Genomic DNA, 7,838 nt, shown 5'->3' with positions numbered 1-7,838 from the left:
TGCACAGCTAAAATGATCACTAAAACTCATCATTCATCAGTAAATTCCTTTTAGCTCAAGAGAGAATGTATAATTTCTTTCTTATTTTTTTCCCCAGACAAGGTTACTCTGTCCCTGGCTGTCCTGGAATTTGCTCTGCAGATTAAACTCAAACTCGAAGAGATCCTATGCCTGCCTCCCAAGTGCTGGTATTAAAGACTTGTGCCACCACTGCCCAGCTAGAAATTACATTTTCGAATCATCTGTATAATGCTTGAGTTTGCAGTTTCCATTTGTCTTTTGTTGTTGTTGTTGTTGTTGTTCTTCTTCTTCTTTTTCCATCTTACAAACTTTATTAGACTTCGAAAAGGGGAACAAAGAGCTCCTATCTCCTCTGTCCACTACTGTTTGCCATTGCCATTGAAGGGAGGGTTCACATGATGGGGGGAGGACAGAAAGGCCTTGACCTGCAGCCAAGTACTGAGACTCACATAGGCAGAGAACAGGAGGGAGTTGTCCAGGCAGTCAGAGGCCAGGACCTGGTGGATCAGCAGCTGGTCCAGCAAGTTGTAATCAGCAACGGAGATCTGGTCACCCATAATGAAGGCTTTACCTCCATGGTTCTGGGACAGCAGGGTCTCAAAAGGCTTCAGGTGCCCAGGCAGGGCCTTCATACAGTCATCCTTATCATTCTCATATTTGGTGTAGATGAGGGTGCCGTATTTGCAGGAAGGTCCTCCACCCCATCATTCACCATTTCCACCAGGGCAGCCTCCCTCTCATCTTTCCCATAAAGCCCAAAAGGCACAGCCCAGGTGCATTAGATTGGTGCAGAGTGAGGTTGCTGTCCTCAAACTTGGAGAGCTGCCCATACAGACAGGTGAGCATGAGCAAGCATTGCATCCAGGTATCTTTGGTAACCACCTCCTCCTTCCAGCTCTGGCCTTAGTCAGCCAGCAGCATGCGCATGGCCTCATAACACCCTCAAACTGGAAAGTAGACAATGGTGTACACAGCATGGCTACTTTGAAGGCAGAGAAACTGGAAAGCAGACAGTGGTACATGTGGTATTACTGCTTTGAAGGCAGGGGTGCAGACTCTGTGCTTCGTAGATGGTGAGGTATCTTGGATGCAGACCCCAGCCTCAAGTTCCCATTTGTAATTATTCTCACATGGACAGTTTTCATATCTTGTTTGGACTCAAAGATTTTTTTTTTACTTCTTCTCTAAGGAAATATCTAAGTTATCAAAACATATTTATTCAGATGGCTCAAAATATGCCAAACAAAAATGCAGGTAGTAACTAGCCCAATTTATAACTACTAAATATTTTGCTGAGATGGTATTTTAAGTAGGTTAGGTTTGTTTGTTTGATTTACAGAGGTTTGGTTTTGTGGAGGTAATGGTAGTTGTGTTTATTTCTGTTATTCTCACATTTATATATGCTTTTTATGGTGGTGTGGTTTCATGTAAATTTTTCTGTAGCTTGGGTACAATTTGATTATGTATTCCGGTAATTTAGATTGTTTTCTAATTGTATTCATTTAGCAATTAAGCTATCACTTATATCTTGTTTTGAAAAGTTATTACTTTCAAAATGCAAACAAAAGAATCTAATTCAGAAAAAGGTTAAATCAGCTAAAATTGGAACATTTAAAATATTTTTGATTATGTTTATGTTATGTGAATATTTACTTGAATGCAGGTACCCAGAAATACCAGAGGCATCAACTCCCTTAGATCAGGATTTACTGTCAGTTGTGAGTCATCCTATGTGGGCTTTGGTCACCAAACTCTCCTCTGCAAGAACAGTACACACTTTTAACCATTGAGCCATTTCTCTAGCTCAGGATTTTAAATTTTTAAAAGAAAGACAAAAGATTAATGTATTTTTTTCTGCCCCAGAAAAAAAAAAAAAAAAAAAAACTGTTAAGGAAATATTTTCCTTTCTTTTGGTTTTTCTTGTTGAGTTTTCTGTGTTTGGTAAGTTGGTTTGTTTTCGGGGGTGGTGTTTTATTTCTGAGACAGAGTCTCACTATGTGCCTCTAGCTGCCCTCGAACTCAGTATGTATACCAGGCTGGCCACAAACTAGGAGATCTTCTTCCCTCTGCCTCTGTCTTTCATGTGCTGAGATTAAAGGTATGGACCACTACTTCTGGCTTGAGGGCTATCTATCTATCTATCTATCTGTCTAACCTACTTATTTTTATTTCATGTGCATTTGTGTCTTGCCTGCATGGGTGTCTGTAGGCAGGAGTGAGTTAAAAACAGTTCTGAGTTGCCATGTGGGTTTTGGGAATTGAACCCAGGTCCTCTAGAAGAGCAGCCAATGCTCTTAAACTCTGAGCCATCTCTCCAGCCCGAGATATTTTCTTAATAGCTTTGTCTATAAGTAAAAGTTGAAATTTAGCCTGGGTTACATAGAGACCCTGTCTCAGAAGGAAAATATCAATCGGGAAAAATGTATATATTACTATTATGTATAGCTGACCTAAGCAAACTTTGTTTTCAGTAACTCGTTTAAGGCTTAATCTTGAAAACACATACAGGAAGCTAAATAAATCTTTATCATGTAATTAATTGCATCAGTTCTTAGCATGACTTCAAATATAATTGTAAATACATTAAAGAATTTGATCTTTTAGGAGGTGACTATTAACTTGCATGTCTTAATTATCATTAACAGTTTATAATAATTAAATAGGTTCCATAATCCTAGGATTTTAAGTTAGCCCTGTTAGGTTTGAACCTTAAAAAAGAATAATTTTGAATTTAATCTCTTTTAGTATCAAAATAAAGCTCTCCCCCATTACCCCAAGACAGGATTTCTCTGTGTATCAAACTTGTCCTGGAATTCAGACTGTAGATGAGGCTGGCCTTGAACTCAGAAATTAGCCTGTCTCAGCCTTCTGAGTGCTGGGATTAAAGAAATACACAAGAATGGATTCTGGGGCCTAGAGAGATGGCTCAGAGGTTAAGAGCACTGCTTGCTCTTACAGAGGTGGCTCACAAACATCTATAATGAGATCTGGTGCCTTCTTCTGGCATTCAGGTGTAAATGTTCTGTAAATGCAGGCAGACCATTGTATACATAATAAACAAACAAAAAGAATGGAGTCTGGAGATTAGTGTTTTAATGGACTGTTGTGAATGATAACTAGCTGTAGCAGCACTTGGTCATCAGAGGCTGGGAAAAATGATTTTTTTAATTAATACTCTTAATGGGCCAAGTATTACGGTAGGTAAATCTGCTCTCATTTTATCAGACATTGTTTTGATGGTATTATGAAGGGCTAGTGCTTAGATGAACCTAAGTGTCATAACTTTGGTATTTTTTTTTACAGAACCTCAAGATTCCAGAATTGTTTAAAGTGTATTATTTTTTGTTTTATTCAATTTGCTTCAATTTTTCGCTAGCATGCAACAAAGATTATAGTTTGTGAGTCGAGGAAATGGTGACTGGGTAAGAGCACCATCCTCCAAGCCTCATGACCAAAGTTCAATCTTCGGGTCACACATGATGGGAATAGAGAACCAATATCTACAAGTTGTCTTCCAAGCTGTGACATGCTCAACAAGGCCCATGTGCCACTGTTGCCATTCTGAAACAAATAAACAAATAATCAAACAAAATGAAATGCATGTGTTTGAAATTAATCCTGGGAGATCCAAGATGGCGGCGGAGGAGCCGCCAGGAGGAGCCAAACTCTGAATTGGTGAGTCGAGGGGCTGTGGAACCCAAAACAGTAGGAGGAGTCCAGGGAGTAGGGGGACAAATTCTGATCTGAGTCCAGTAGGACACAGGTAAACTGTGGACATCTCAGTGAAATTCTCCTGGGGAATTGATTCCCGGGCACTTCCCCATAACGGGCAGAAGCAGCAGAGGGGTACCACAACCAGCAGCTGAAGCAGAGGAGGCAGCCCACAGTGCACACAGCAGCTTGCAAGGAGCACAGTGCTGCCTGCTCCGAGTACAGATTTCCCTTCATGAGATTTGAGACTGAGAACATTCAAACCATCGGCTTTTCCCCCACGACCTCCGATCTCCAGCCTTGCCTGAGGGGGAGGCGGCAGAGGAAGCACATAGTACTTCCCAACTCAGAGAGCAGAGCCCAGCCTGCTATGCCCACAGCTTCTAGCACAGAGCCCAGGGCCGGGCACACAGAGCCCACAATAGAGTTCGTGTCTGGCCCGCAGCATCAGCCACAAACCTCAGAGTCCAGCCTGCAGAGCCTTCCACAGATTGTAGACCACTGGGTATTCAGGAAACCTGTGCAGGCACTTTGTGTCAGCAATCTGTGCTTGCTAACTGCACTAGCATCCACATCCCTTCCTGGGCTTGCTCCCAACCACGATATCTCAAGCACCTATAATCTCTAGCACTCCCCTTCAAGACACACTTCTGCACACATACACACACACACACACACACACACACACACACACATGCTTACTCCCCCACAATAACAATTCTGCACCAACGGCTTTTCCTCCCTAAGGTACAACTGAAACAACAACACACACTCTCAAACCACTGGACCTCCTTGATCTTTCTGAACACTACTCCAGACACCAGAGAGAGACAGTTCCAGTCTGAGGTTCAGACTCAAGGAACAGACAGTGAAGATTACATATAAGCAAATGGCCAAAGGTCGACTTCAGAACTCACCCAACAAAAATCAGGACACCATTGCCCCACCTGCAAACCACAAAATCAATGGATATTCTAATTCAGCAGAAACAAAGGAAAATGACTTTAAAGCTATGCTTATGCAGTTATTAGAGGAACAAAAAGAGGAGATGAACAGAGCTCTCAAAGAAAGACAGAAGACTATAACCTGCCAGGTAGAGGAACAATTAGAGACATATAGAGAGGAAACAAACAAAAAAAAATAGGAGCCATATTCAATCAGATGAAGGAAATGGTACAAAGCATGAAAACAGAATTAAAAACTATAAAGAAAACACAAACAGAGAAAACCCTGGAACTGGAGAACTTAGAGAAAAGATCAGGAACCACAAAGGTAAGCATCACCAATACAATACAAGAGATGGAAGAGAGAATCTCGGGTGCTGAAGATACACTTGCTGAAATTGATACATCCCTGAAAGAAAAAGTAGAATCAGAAAAGTTCCAAACACAAAACATCCAAGAAATCAAGGAAGCCATGAAAAGACAAAACCTAAGAATAATAGGAATAGATGAAAAAGAAGATTCCAGGCCCCAAGGACTGGAAAAAATTTTTAAGAAAATCATAGAAGAAAATTTTCCCAACTTAAAGAGATGTCCATAAACATACAAGAAGACTACAGAACACAAAATAGACTAGACCAGAAAAGAAATACCTCATGTCACATCATAATCAAAACACTAAACTTACAAAACAAAGAAAAAATATTAAAGGCAGCAAGGGAAAAAGGTCAAGTAACATATTTTGGTAGACCAATAAGAATCACACCAGACTTCTCATCAGAAACTATGAAAGCCAGAAGGGCCTGGGCAGAGGTCATGCAGCCTTAAAGGGACCACAGATGCCAATCCAGACTACTATACCCAGCAAAGCTTTCAATCAACATAGATGGAGAAAACAAAATATTCCATGACAAAACTAAATATAAGCAATATCCACAAAGCAACCCAGCCCTACAGAAGATACTATAAGGAAAACACCAATCCAATGAAAACAACCACACCAAAGAAAATATAGAATACAAATAATATCCCAACAAAAGTTAAAAGAAAAAAAAAACAATGAATCATAGTAAGACCACCAACTCAACAATAAAAGAAACTAACAGTCATTGGTCACTATTATCTATCAACATCAATGGACTCAACTGTCCAATAAAAAGACACAGACTAACAAAATGTTTGCAGAAACAGGATCCAACATTCTGCTGCATCCAAGAAATGCACCTCTGCAACAAAGATAAACACCACATGAGAGTAAAGGGCTGGAAAAATGTTTTTCAAGGAAATGAACACAGAAAACAAACTGGGGTAGCTATCCTAATATATGATAAAATAAACTTTGAACAAAAATTAATCAAAAAAGATGAGGAGGGGCACTTCCTTCTCATCAAAAGGAAATTCCAATGGAGGACATGACAATTCTGAACATCTATACCCCAAATACAAGACCACCTGCATTTGTAAATGAAACATTATTAAAGCTGAAATCATACATTGATCCCAACACTTTGATAGTGGGAGACTTCAACACTCCACTCTCACCAAGGGACAGATAATCCAGTCAGAAGCAAAACAGGGAAACAAGGGCACTTACACAGGCCCTAAATCAAATGGACCTAAGAGATGTCTACAGAACTTTCCACCCAAAATCAAAAGAGTATACCTTCTTTTCAGCACTGCATGGAACCTTCTCCAAAATAAACCATATAGTTGGTCACAAAGCAAGCCTCGGCAGGTACAAGAAGATTGAGATAATCCCTTGTATCCTATCTGACCATCATGGTCTAAAGCTGGACCTCAACAACAACAGAAACAGCAAAAAAGACTGCACATACACGGAAACTGAACAAATTGCTACTCAATGACAGCTTGGTTAGGGAAGAAAGAAAATAAAGACTGCCTAGAATTCAATGAAAATGAAAGGACAATATACCCAAACTTATGGGATACAATGAAGGCAGTGCTAAGAGGAAAGCTCATAGCAATAAGTGCCTTCAAGAAGAAATTTGAAACATCTCATACAAGAAACTTAATGGCCCAACTGAAAGCCCTAGAAAAAAAAAAAAAAGAAGCAGATATACCCAGGAGGAGCAGACAGCTGGAAATAATCAAACTCAGGGCTGAAATCAATCAATTAGAAATAAATAAAACCATTTAAAGAATCAATCAAACCAAGAGCTGGTTCTTTGAGAAAATTAACATGATAGACATACAAACAAACAAAAAGGCAGAGAGAAACTATCCAAATCAGCAAAATCAGAAATGAAAAGGGGAACATAACTACAGACACTGAGGAAATCCAAACAATCATTAGGTCTTTCTACAATAGCCTATGTGCCACAAAATTTAAAAATCTAAATGAAATGGACAATTTTCTTGATATATTCCATCTATCAATTAAGTCAAGATCAGGTAGAAAGATTGAATAGTCTCATATCACCCAAGGAAATAGAAGCAGTCATCAAAAGTCTCCCTTCCAAAAAAGGCCCTGGGCCAGATGGTTTCAGTGCAGAATTCTACCAGACCTGCAGAGAAGAGCTAACACCAATTCTCTTCAAACTATTCCACAAAATAGAAACAGAAGGAACATTACCAAACACATTCTATGAAGCCACAGTCACCTTGATACCTAAACCAAACAAAGACCCAACCAAAAAGGAGAACTTCAGACCTATCTCTCTTATGAACATTGATGCAAAGTACTCAATAAAATACTTGCAAACAGAATCCAAGAACACAATAAAGATGTCATCCACCAAGAACAAGTATACTTCATCCCAGGCATGCAAGGGTTGTTCAGTATATGGAAATCCATCAATGTGATCCACCATATAAACAAACTGAAGGAGAAAAAAAACACATGATCATCTCCTTAGATGCTAAAAAAGCATTCAACAAAATCCAACACCCATTCATACTTAAAGTCTTGGAGAGATCAGGAATAGAAGGCACTTACCTAAACATAGTAAAGGCAATAAACAGCAAGCCTATAGCCAACATCAAACTCAATGGAGAGAAACTTAAATCAATCCCACAGAAATCAGGGACAAGGCAAGGCTGCCCATTGTCTCCATATCTCTTCAACATAGTACTTAAAGTCCTAGCTAGAGGAATAAGACAACTGAAGGAGAGCAAGGGGATACAAATTGGAAAGGAATAAGTCAA

The 7,838-nt window shown here is 39.7% G+C and overlaps 1 pseudogene; it reads right to left on the bottom strand.

Moving 5' to 3' along the window:
• Positions 1 to 380: 380 nt before the first annotated feature.
• On the bottom strand, positions 381 to 984 carry LOC110540360 (glutathione S-transferase P 2-like; annotated as a pseudogene).
• Between the last annotated feature and the right edge of the window lie 6,854 nt (positions 985 to 7,838).

The sequence above is a fragment of the Meriones unguiculatus genome, chromosome X (genome assembly GCF_030254825.1).
Source record: "Meriones unguiculatus strain TT.TT164.6M chromosome X, Bangor_MerUng_6.1, whole genome shotgun sequence".
NCBI classification, from domain to species: Eukaryota; Metazoa; Chordata; class Mammalia; order Rodentia; family Muridae; genus Meriones; species Meriones unguiculatus.
The sequence above is the reverse complement of the archived record's forward strand: the minus strand, read 5'-3'. Positions and strand labels throughout refer to the sequence as shown.